Source organism: Bombyx mori, chromosome 28 (assembly GCF_030269925.1).
Source record: "Bombyx mori chromosome 28, ASM3026992v2".
NCBI classification, from domain to species: Eukaryota; Metazoa; Arthropoda; class Insecta; order Lepidoptera; family Bombycidae; genus Bombyx; species Bombyx mori.
The window spans coordinates 7,589,180-7,601,979 of NC_085134.1; the positions used below are offsets into that span (position 1 = coordinate 7,589,180).

A 12,800-nucleotide genomic window follows, 5' to 3' on the forward strand; every position below is an offset into this window, starting at 1 on the left:
ATTAGAAAAATTGGTACCTGCCTGCGGGATTCGAACACCGTTGCATCGCTCGATACGTATGCACCGGACGTCTTATCCTTTAGGCCACGACGACTTCAAAATGACTTCACGTATGAAGTGAGCCACGATTTTCTAAGCTTATCCGCAAGTTTAGGTTGACAATAAAAAAAGAACTTTTAAATAAATCACTATAACGTGCGTTTCGATCTAGCTTTATGCCTTATGCATGTTTACGTAGGCACTTTAATAACCACGGCTAGTGATGCGCTTTATCGTATCGATAAGTTCTATTAATTTTTTGATTATACATTTCTTAACTTTTGATTTATTTGTGAGATGAACTCAAAGCGTGTGTGATTAGGAAAAATGTTATATCGATACATATTGTTTTGTGTTAAAAAATAATTCAGGTATTTGCCGTACACAGGATTTTTATTGCTTAGATGGGTGGATGAGCTCATAGCCCACCTGGTGTTAAGTGGTTACTGGAGCCCATAGACATTTACAACGTAAATGTGCCACCCACCTTGAGATATCAGTTCTAAGGTCTCAAGTATAGTTACAACGGTTGCCCCACCCTTTCTAACCGAAACGCATTACTGCTTCATGGCAGAAATAGGCAGGGTGGTGGTACTTACCCGTGCGGACTCTCAAGAGCTCCTACCACCAGTAAAACAATTTCACCTTCTTGAATTGATGACAATTTCTCTCAATAATGTAGCATACTTGAACACACATTCCGGGTTTACTTATTGAGACACCTTATTGACTATATTTACTTATTGACTCATCATTTTTAAGATGATGGGATCCATCTCATAGTCCCAGTAAGCTGATAATAATTACTTAAGTTAGTCGATCCGTTTACTTCAATATTTAAAGTACCTCGAATTTTCAAAAAAAAAAAATATTACATACAAACAAAAAATGATTTTTTCCGATTGAATAAATATTATATATCATAATATCTTTCGTTCGTATCAAATCGAATAATATACATAGCATATACAAGATATTTACAAGTTTGTTTTTTTGTCGAATTCAAATTACATAACAAAAATAAAAACTAGAAAATTACGTAATGTTACGTAATACATATAATATTAAAAAAGAAATACTAACGAACACGAACTCAAGCTCGAATTAATTGTTAATGGTTTAATAACATTTTACAGTACCAATTTGCGAGACGAGATTTGATTGAGATGTCTTTGATAATCAACCGAAGGTCGCCCGTGTTCTTGACAACACTGCAATCCACGTCATGAGAGAAAAAATTAAGAAACGACTCACTTCACTGTGAAGCCGCGGATAAATTAAGATTCATTACATGCAACACCATCAGCGCCATCTTACGTGGAATATCAGCGGAAGCTATAAGGAATACAACAGATCCTCCTATTCGTTGTTATTACAATAAACATATCGTCTTCTCGCATTAAAACTGTATAATCTCAAAACTTACTAATTTTACAGGAGAGTGTTTTAAAGGTTTAACGTGTCATATTTTTAATATCAATCATCTTTGCAATATTTATTTTTTAGCAATTACATTATCTGTTTTTTAAAGTAAGTTAAAATTATGTATTGATTTTGTTAATAGTAGTCAAAACATAGGTAAACTAAAAAAAAAAACTACGCTCTTTTGACAGTATTTATGAGAAAAATACTGGTGATACCAAATGATTCCGCATATTAACTAAATTTCGAATATTTTAGGATATTGTACACTTTTAATGCGAAAAGACGATATGCTTTAAGCTTTCGAAAGTGCCAACGCAAGCTCGTGTAATATAACTGTAGCCAATTACTGCACATCAGTTTTGTATTACAGATATTCTATTTTGATGGACTGTTAAACTTTGCTATTGGGTTATATCTACATACATATATTACACCTTTAGAATTGAAGTGGCTTAACTAAAAATTTTAAGAAAATTAATTTTATACTTTAAACTAGCTGACCCGGCAGACTTTGTAGTGCCTCAATCGATAAATAAGAGACCTAAGCTTTTGTATAAAATAAACATAAAACAAACAAAAGCAATCCGTCCGATTGGGGGACACGTCAAAGGAAAAACAAAATTGTTATTTTTATTTAATTCCAAGCATTTTCATATTTATCTACATTTTAAACCTTCCCTGGACTTTCACAAATAATTCAAGACCAAAATTAGCTAAGTTGGTCCAGTCGTTCTCGAGTTTTAGCGAGACTAACGAACAGCAATTCATTTTTATATATATATAGATTACTTATAAACATGTACTCTATGAGCTTATAAAAGTTAATTTTTAAAATTAAAAATTAAATTTCAATTTAGTTAGAAAAGAACAAATTACACATGCCGTCTCTTTTAAATCAAGCGCAGACCTTACAGTGTACTTTAAGATATGCGCTTTAAGGCTTAAAGTATTAAAATGAAAAATTATAATTCTTAGTTTTGGCGTTTACAAAAAAAACAAGAATTTTGGGTTAAGCCATTTCAATTCTAAAGGTGCGATATAAAGGTCGATGTGCGTGTGTGTGTATGTTTTCTATAGACTCTGAAGCGTTCAGATTGGCCTAAGGAATGATCCTATTAAGTTTGATAACTGATTAAGCCCGGGAAAACTACAAATATTGAATCACCCACCGATTAAATATTTGTAGTTTTCCCGGGTTCGAAAGACACGTCTCATCACAACCTTGTACATATCAGTTATAAAATATCAAAATATGACATACAAGAAACGCTAAAACTTCTCAAAACATTACATAAAATATACAATTAAATATAAATATAAATGCCTTTATATTATGTTGCAAGCAATAATAGCACTAGTTACATTTAAAAAAGTCATATTACGTATAAATATAGGATGTACTTTTTTGCCTCTCCTCTCCTCAAGTGAAGGCCTTCTTCAACGAAAACCATTGATCCTTATTTTGGGAAACTACATAACAGTCAAATTACAGTTGGAACACAAAAACCTCTCATTCGACAAACATTATCGATAAAACTGTGCGTCCCATCACTAGACATTAGGCGACACGTCGCTAACAGCACAGTTGCGCCTACACAGATTCCAGCGCTCCGTCACAGCTGTCAGCCTTGAGGTTCTGACCTGAATACAGCAGACGGCCAGACCGGGTCTGAATTCTAGACTACGCGTCGTATGCGGGGGTCAAAGGGTCAAAAAGCACCGTTGTTCGGTCAACGTTGCCCAGTTATTTTGAGGTCTTGAGCTAGTCTTTTTTTTATGATGAGTTTAAATTTTTTTTATTGCCTAGTTGAGTGGACGAGCTCACAGCCCACCTGATGTTAAGTGGTTACTGAAGCCCATCGACATCTACAACGTAAATGCGCCAACCACCTTGAGATATAAGGTCTAAGGTCTTATTATAGTTACAACGGCTGTCCCGCCCTTCAAACCGAAACGCATTACTGCTTAACGGCAGAAACAGGCGGGGTGGTGGTACCTACCCGCGCGGACTCACAAGAGGTCCTACCACCAGTAATAACCTCTAGTTTATTTCGGCGAATTTACGTATTATTTAGTAGTTGTTAAAATGGTACCTACTAATTTTTACAATACTATACTGTACTGTATTCGTATAGCCACATTCCACTTTCAAGCAATAGGACAGCGCAAGGACAATGCTAAATGCTAGTAATTAGTAAGTATTTCTCAAGCTAAGGCCGCGTGTGACCTACTGATATTTGTAAGACGACTCTCTGATGATGCGCCTATGTGATATTTGTTTACGACTCTAAATGTATGAAAATTACGTTGATTTTCCTTTGGTTCAAAGTATTGCTTGTAGTACAAGTGAAGGTATCACATAGGGGTGGTGGAACGTTTAGAGAAGCAGGTATGGTGGCTTACTGGTGGTAGGACCTCTTGTGAGTCCGCGCGGATAGGTACCAGCGCCCTGCCTATTTCTGCCGTGAAGCAGTTATGCGTTTCGGTTTGAAGGGTGAGGCAGCCGTTGTAACTATACTGAGATCTTAGAACTTATATCTCAAGGTGGGTGGCGCATTTACGTTGTAGATGTCCATGGGCTCCAGTAACCATTTAACAGCAGGTGGGCTGTGAGCTCGTCCACCCACCTAACCAATAAAAAAAAATTATACCTTCCTTTCCCACTTTGGTCCCGGTCGGATAAGACCTCTAGCCTCTACACCGCCGAGTCGTCAGATTACCCGACTATGCGACCGGATAAGCGTATACCCTAACACCGTAGGCCGGATCCCGAAGAACCGGTTAAGAAAATTACTCTACAAACAGTTTCGCACGCAGAACTAACCACGCGTGCACGAAATAAAAATATAAAAAAAAATCTATAATGCATATAACGATCCTATAATTTACTTACACGCGAATAATTTTAAAATGCACTCCACGCAACTACGAGCCGTTATTATTTTAAAGTTAATGTGAAAATTGTGGCTAGATCGCCTAGATGGCTGCTTCAATAATTGTTTCTTACAGGTAAGTTGACATACGTGTTTCTGCTCGTAAATTCAGCGCCTGTTTGAAACTAAGCGGCTAGTTGGAAACATTAGGCTTGCTTTTGCATGCTGATGAGCGGATTGACAAGCTCACAGCCCACTTGGTGTTAAATGGTTACCGGAGCCAAAAATATCAACAACGTAATTTTTATTTTATTTTTATTGCTTAGGTGGTTGGACGAGCTCACAGCCCACCTGGAGTTAAGTGGTTACTGGAGTGGTTAAATGCGCCACCCACATTGAGATATAACTTCTAAGGTCTCAGTGTAGTTACGACGGCTGCACCGCCCTTCAAACCGAAACGCGTTACTGCTTTACGGCAGAAATAGGCAGGGTGGTGGTACCAACCCGCGCGGACTTACAAGAGGTCCTACCACCAGTAAAAAACCTGTTAAGAGACTGTACAAACATTTTAGTGTTGTATTGTAAAGTATACTCCACAGATTTCAAACTGTAGCGCGCACATCCCTAATTGTTATCCCTGGTGGGTCTTCGAAGGGAATGCATGCGGACGGGGCGGGAATAGACACCAGCTAATACTGGTACATACATGGAAAAAAAAACACGTGTGGCACTTTGGGACTGCCGTGGCAAACCTATTGCATAGCAAAAAAAACCTACATAATAATTTACATTCAACTCGGCAGTGTACTCATCTGTCCTCAAAAGCCATAACAAAAGGCTTCAAAGTTTCAATTGTACTCCTGTCGCCGATCATACTTCAACGCATTACTGCTGCGCCGTAGAAACGCGGTAAATATTCATGCGGACTTACAACACGCAACTTTATGTACATACATTATAAGTGGCGCAAGAGTTCGTTATTGATTGGTCTCATTATAGATTTTTTTTAGCTAGGGGCGAGCGTGCAAAGTCGTGAGCAAAAACTAGTTATATTTATAACGCAACCAGAACGCTACGGATCGAAGGCAGCTGGTGGAACAGGTTAATGTCATGTCAAACTTTTTATGACCCCCGCCATTGACTAGGATAATGCACTGCGAATTGCCACGACTGATAAAGAATAACGTCGTGTGATAAAAATCTTTCTTAGTCTTAGTCGTATCCATCGCGGCTGATGATTGCGGTGGTGGTCATCATTCTAGAACGTTCTTGCAGTTCATTCCCATGAATTCTAATCATAGAATAAGCGAAGTAAATTGTCCCTTCGAAATAAGGTGACACTCTATAAAACTTGCATACGCTCCGTCATGACCTATGCAAGTGTTCGCTCACGCGGCCCGCACCAACTTGAAACCCCTTCTAGTCATTCAATCCCGTTTTTGCAGGATAGCCGTCAAAGCACCATGGTTCCTAAGGAACGTGGATGTCCATGATGACCTGGAGCTTGACTCAGTCAGTAAGTATCTACAGTCGGCATCATTGCACCACTTTGAAAAGGCGGTACGATATGAACACCCTCTTGTCGTGGCCGCTGGAAATTACATACCCGATCCTGCGGACCGAATGGTAAACAGTCGACGTCGCCCAAAACACGTCATTACGGATCCTTCCGATCCATTAACGGTGCTTTTAGGTACCACAAGCATCGGTCACCGTCCTCGTCGAGCCCGTCGACGCTCGACGGGCTCGACGAGTGAATTAGCCCATAGGTACAGCCTACTGAGTTTCTCGCCGGATCTTCTCAGTGGGTCGCGTTTCCGATCCGGTGGTAGATTCTTCGAAGGGCCAGTGTTGAGACCCGTGAGCTCACCTACACGTTAGGATGAAGCTGAAATAGCCTTTAAGGCAATCGACAAAGGTAGGAGGAAAAATTATTGATGTCTATCTCTAAATTGACCACTAACGATCAAATGGTCTGTTTGCTCGTTCGCCTTTAAAGTCAATCGGGACGCACATCAAGGTCTTGTTGCAAACACTTTTAACAACAAGATAATTTAATTATAAAATCAATATTTTCAGTTTGTACGACTTTGGCAGCTGTCAAAACTGTCAAAATTATTCGATTATCTGTAACGATGGTATCGGACAAAATTATGTTTTGTTATTATCAGTATCAATCGGTCGTTTGATATTAAGCTGTAAGGAATTCGCTGAAATAAAATCGTTGTTAGGAAAAAAAATATCCAATCGAGTTGAGCAGATGAGTTCACGGCCCACTTGGCGCTAAGTGGTAACTTGAGAGGGCTGGCGAGATATAAGTCCGATTGGCTCACTATTTTTACCTATTACTACATTAAATTCTTCGTGTTAAGGGTAACAGAGCAGTATTATAATATCATTAACCTTTCATTTCGTATTCAAAGGCGGGAAACATTTTTTTGTTAGACTTCGGTAAACTTACCATTTAGTCCACTATAAGCTCGTGTGTCTAACTTATCTATACTAATATATGGTTTTTAGTATGGTTATTACGGATGTTCCGTTATAACTACTGAACCATGCATCCGATTGAATTGAAACTTGGTGTCCATGAAGCAAATACATGCACTTAATGGATAGGCTAATATTTATATGAGCGTTGGACTCCCTACACCAGTTGCGGGGGCGGCAATGATGAGAACCTTTGTGGGGGTGAGAAATAATAATGTTAATTTTAAATGCCCAGCGAAGCGGACGGGTACAGCTAGATATAAATAGAATAAAGATAGCATTTTTTTTGGTAATGGTATATTGAAGATAGATTACTTTTATGATATTCGTAATAATAGTAAAATTGTTAGGGCACAAAAAAAATTAAGATTATTAATATTCATTTTAAAATAAATATTCATATTTTCTTTGAATCACGGCTCGCAAATGCTTTTACAATGTTTAATTACTCACCTAAACAATTAATGAATTAGCATACCTCTGTGTACTGCTCTGCGGAATGTATCTGTAAACAAAACGAAGAGGATCGGTAAATGTTTTGTATTTAATTGTGATTGTTTTAAAACACCTTAAAACGTAAACTTCGACATGAAATTTTCTATATTGAATTATACCATACTATTTCATCATCATCATCATCTCAGCCTGTCTACTGTCTACTGTTGTAACTATGCTTGAGACCATAGAACTTATATCTCAAGGTGGGTGGCGCATTTACGTCGTAGATGTTTATAGGCTCCAGTAACCACTTAACACCAGGTAGGCTGTGAGCTCGTCCACTCATCTAAGCAATAAAAAATATGTTATTTTTTGTACGTTATTACAAAGTTAAGTCGTACACTGTGAGCATTACTAATAAAAATCTTACATTACGGACGTTTTTTCCCGGTTAGGTCTAATAAGAAAATTCGTTCAAAAAAAAAAAAACAGGCCTCTCCAAGTGATGTCCAGTGCGGCCGGTCCGTTGCCACCTGCGTCCAACGTGGCCCAGCAATTTTCACCAGGTCGTCGGTCCATCTGGTAGGTGGCCCTCCCACACTGCGCTTGCCAGTACGTGGTCTCCACTCGAGGACCTTTCTGCCCCATCGCCTGCCACTTCGGCTTGCTAATCCTACGGGCTATGTCAGCAACTTTGGTTCTTCTACGGATCTCCTCATTTCTGATTCGATCTCGTAGAGAAATACCAAGCATAGCCCTCTCCATAGCTCGCTGCGCCACACTAAGCTTCCTAATAAGGAATCCATACTATTTGGGGCCGTGTTAACCTACAGTGCGTTTCCAGAGACCTTTCTTGCTACGTATTATGGTGCGGCTCTGGAATGAGCTCTCTCAAAGTCTACAACATGTCCTTCTTCAAACGTCATTTGAGTAGAGTCCTCACCAGTAGGCAGCATCTTGGCCAAGTCCCTGACATTTCCCAAGTTCCTGAGCGACGGTAACTATTTGCCCTCAGGTGAGATGTAGGGAACTGGAATTCTTTGGATACATTGATCGAAAGGAGAGTCACAAACTCGAACAGCTGACGGTGACAGGCCCCACGAGATGGTTGGACCAAATCCAACTTTCTTTGAACATCAAGTTCAATGATGATCTTGACGAAGCCAAGGATCGTAGCAGATGGAGGGAAATCGTACGTGAGGAAATGATACAGCGGGGGAGTCACGACCCTCAGTACTGAGGAAAGCAACGCAAGAAGGAGGAGAAGGCGGATTAGAATTAGTTAAAATATATTGAGATCGTTGGTATGATAAATTAAAAATAGAATGAAAGTGCGTGGTTTTAAGTGTATCTTTTTTGGCTCAGGTCTGACCACGCTGGACTACATATTTGCATAGCGGCTATTCGAGGTATCACTAATAGTAGCCCACAGCGAAGAGATCTCTTAGTGCGTGAGCATAGACGTGGCAGATATAGATTTTAGTGGCTTCGAGGCCTTTCCAGTTTCACGAGGACAAGTGGACGAGCAAAGGCTCAGCCAGGAGGAGTGGGATGGTCTAACGGCTGCCCGAGCACCTCCTGAGGAGATCTAACAACTCTAGGGCAGTTGCTTCGCGAATAGCGTCACGTCAAAAGCGGCACCTAGCTTATAATTAAAGTGTAATAAAGAGAACACTACTAAAACACTCTTTATGCCGCCCCCACCTTTAGATATGAATTCTAAGGTCTCAGTATAGTACAACGGCTGCCCTGCCCTACAAACCGAAACGCATTACTGCTTCACGGCAGAAATAGGCAGGGTGGTGGTACCTACCCGCATAGATAATACACATAAATTAGTTACCTACCCGTATGGACTCACAAGACGTCCTACCGCCAGAAAACATGCACAGCTCAAAATTTCACGGCACGTCGAATGAAATGTATATTTGCACATGTTTATTCTATAACATACATCGCTCGTAACCGACGGTCATTTAGGATTCAAGGTCCCGGAAAATTACGTGTTAACGCAATGCAATTTGCAAAAGTTTATTGACCCGTTTATATTATTTCGATCGTTCACATATGTTTTAATATAAAATGAACGAAGACACGGTAACGCTTCGATGCCCACCCTACGATAGAGGTTACAGGGAAAAATGAGCTTTAGTACTAGAAGAATAAAATCACGAACCGTTTGCTTAAAACTTCTGGTATGTTTTTTTTTAAGATTAAACCTAGTAGAAAAGGAATAAAGTCGAAAATAGTTTATAAAATGTAATTTTGAAGTTGCTTTACCGTAACGAAATATCATGCTTTATGAGATATATTTTTGCAAAAAAATTACTAGGTGTGCGTTGTTTTCTATAGAATACCCGTTTTTATGGCATTTTATTGGTCACACAAAATACACGCTGTGTTATATAGTTATGATATCACAAAAGCTTTTGACGACACAGAAGATTTATTTTTTATTTTTTTATTGTTTAGATGGGTGGACGAGCTCACAGCCCACCTGGTGCTAAGTGGTTATTGAAGCCCATAGACATCTACAACGTAAATGCGCCAACCACCTTGAGAGTAAGTATAGTTACAACGGCTGCCCCACCCTTCAAACCGAAACGCATTACTGCTTCACGGCAGAAATAGGCAGGGTGGTGATACCTACCGGTGCGAACTCACAAGAGGTCCTACCACCAGTAATTAGGTACGCAAATTATAATTTTCTCAGTCTCAATTGTATAGTATTAAGAGCTGAATCACCCTTCGAACGGGAACGGATGCTCACGGTAGGGATAGGCAGGTTGGTGGTACCTATCCGTACGGGTCCACAGAGCGGTCTACCTATATATATATATTTTTTTCCTTTATTTATCTTTTAACTCAGCCAACTAATAAATACTTGCAAGCAAAAAAAAGCTGTTTAAAGAAGTCTATTGAAACGTCAAACCTTCGTCACCTTACGGAATGAGTGTGAAGTTAACCCTTAAGTAAAAATAACACAGAACATTTGTATGTGAATACGTCGCCACCCTTCCTTTTAAGGCTGGCGCACACTAGCGCGGACGTCCTGGCGTTCATTCGTCGTACATATCAATGGCCTTTTTTGATCTAGTCGCTATAGGGTTGTCACCGTTTTCTTTTTTTAAATATCTATATATATAAAAATGAATTGCTGTTCGTTAGTCTCGTTAAAACTCGAGAACGGCTGGACCGATTTGGATAATTTTGGTCTTGAATTATTTGTGGAAGTCCAGAGAAGTTTTAAAAGTTAGATAGATAAATATGAAAATGTTCGGAATTAAGTAAAAATAACAATTTTGTTTTTCGTTTGATGTGTCCCCCGTCGGACGGATTCCTTTTGTTTGTTTTAAGTTTATTTTATACAAAAGTTTAGGTATTTTATTTATCGATTGAGGCACTACGAAGTCTGCCGGGTCAGCTATTTTTTGTAAACTTCCCAGACGAAGTTACGATCTGCTTGGTATTACACAGCTTTTTAATTATAGTCAGCGTAAATACCGTCCTCCATCATGTTACGTAGGGTCGAAGCCCTGATTCGCAATCACTGATGCGCCTCTATAGTCTAGCGACGTCTAGAGACGTCCTTATGGATCCCTTAAAAAAATATTGGTTGTCTGTAAATCCGGCTTACGGGCGATAGTTTTACGTGATAACGTCATAAAGAAATATTGAAAAAAACCTGCAAACTTAGTTTTATTATACTCATAAGAATTGAATTGAATTATCATCACTGAATTATCATTATTTTGTATACATTATTTTGCAAAAAGAAGGTGTTAATTAAAAATTACAATTTTTGGAACAAAGTTCCTTATGGGACGATGCGGAGGGGTACCTTAACCGGGAAAAAACGTCCGTAACGTAAGATTTTTATTAGTAATGCACACAGTGTACGACTTAACTTTGTAATAACGTACAAAAAAATAACATATTTTTTTATCATTCATTGACCACGATCTCAGAGCGCTAATTACGAAAGGTGTCTATTGAGTCAGCCCATAAATGTATTACTTATGACGTCTTCTTTTTCCTAGGGGACATATTAAAAAACACACACACATAAAAACCGGCTTCGGTAAAATTCGTCGCTCTCAACCCTGGACAACCGCTCGGAAACGCATAGAGACAACGACTGTAAATCTACAGGTTCATCCGTCGCATTGTACGTGAGCCTTAGCTTTTTGTGGCACATTGTTGCTTTGTGGAACTTATTTAGAAGCACCTCTACTTATAGCGCAACACGTGATGGACAGAAGCGTGTGCGGCGAAAAAGCTGAGAGAGAGAGAGAGAAAGAGAGAGGGAGAGTATTCTTTATTCTACACCAGAGAGAGAGAGAGAACAAGAACCAAAGTATCGGATGTAAGATCGAAGTTCATAACTGTCAAATGCGAAGTGGGACAGTGAAAATGTTTAGTGTGCTTAGTGCGAGTTTTTTAACGTTCTCGATAGCGTAAAAGTTAACTCGAATTTGTATGCAGTTGGAACAGCGCCCCTAGCGGCAAACGTAGGTGAACGTTAGCATCCCAACAACAAAACTGCATTGCTGCTTCACTGCAGAAATGGGCAGGGCGGTGGTACCTACCCGGGCGGGCTCACAAGACGTCCTATCACCAGAATTACACAACCGTTACAACCTGCTCATTCTCAGTGGGTCGCGTTTCCGACCCGGTGGTAGATTCTGCGAAGCACTGCTCTTGCTAGGGTCAGTGTTAACAATTCTCCGGTTTGAACCCCGTGAGCTCACCTACACAAGCTAGGGTAAGCTGAAATAGCCTCTCAAGGCTATCAGCATAGGTAGGATAAAAAAAAAAAACCTGCTCATAAAATAATTTGAGGTCAACCTTTAGTGACGAAGAAACTGAAATGGTGAACAAATCTTACCTTAATTCGGTCTAAAACAAATCAACTAAGATTGTTAAAGTGACTTGCTTTCAAATATAACAATATAAGTATAAAGTATTTCCTTCTGTGCAGTAACTGTTAAATAGTTTCAGTATTAAAGCCTACTAGAGGTCCCGCAGTAGTCGAAATTCGACTATAATTAATTGGAATTGTAAGTTTGTACACTATTATGATTGTATTTTATACTTCTATAATCACAAATTTCGCCAAGACTACACTATAAAAAATATTAACAAAGACAAACAATATTTAATCTATTCTCAATTTGACAACAGACGTCAAGAACAAAAGTTTGACAATAAATAGTATGCATGCGTGTGTGCGTTAAATACATGGTATGTAGTGTGTGTAATGTTTTTTTTATTGATTTAATGTACCTTTAATGCATTATTTAAAAAAAATATTAGCATTGTGCTCTTCTTCTCTATATTCTCTATAAGTGTGGAAAATTTCATACTCCTCCGTCCGTGCAATTTTCGTAAAAAGGGATACAAAGTTTTTGCTTCACGTATTAATATATAGATAATTAATATTCTCGAAGAAATCCTTTGCCAATCAAACTATCGGCGACTAATAGTATCTGTGATGACAGTTTGGATTGGTCATTTGAGAAATAAATAACAATT

At 38.9% G+C, this 12,800-nt stretch overlaps 1 protein-coding gene across 8 annotated transcripts in view; it reads right to left on the bottom strand.

Moving 5' to 3' along the window:
- The window catches only part of LOC101740578 (uncharacterized), a 135,591-nt gene that overhangs the window by 41,795 nt on the left and 80,996 nt on the right, over positions 1–12,800 (bottom strand). For 3 of the 8 annotated variants that reach the window (XM_062676822.1, XM_038021142.2, XM_062676821.1), the window contains one exon: positions 7,281–7,332. The exons of 2 other annotated variants lie outside the window; for them this stretch is intronic. The gene's annotated coding sequence lies outside the window, so the exon portion shown is untranslated. The remainder of the gene's footprint in view (positions 1–7,280; positions 7,333–12,800) is intronic. 3 more of the 8 variants (XM_038021141.2, XM_062676820.1, XM_062676824.1) reach the window with 1 other exon arrangement.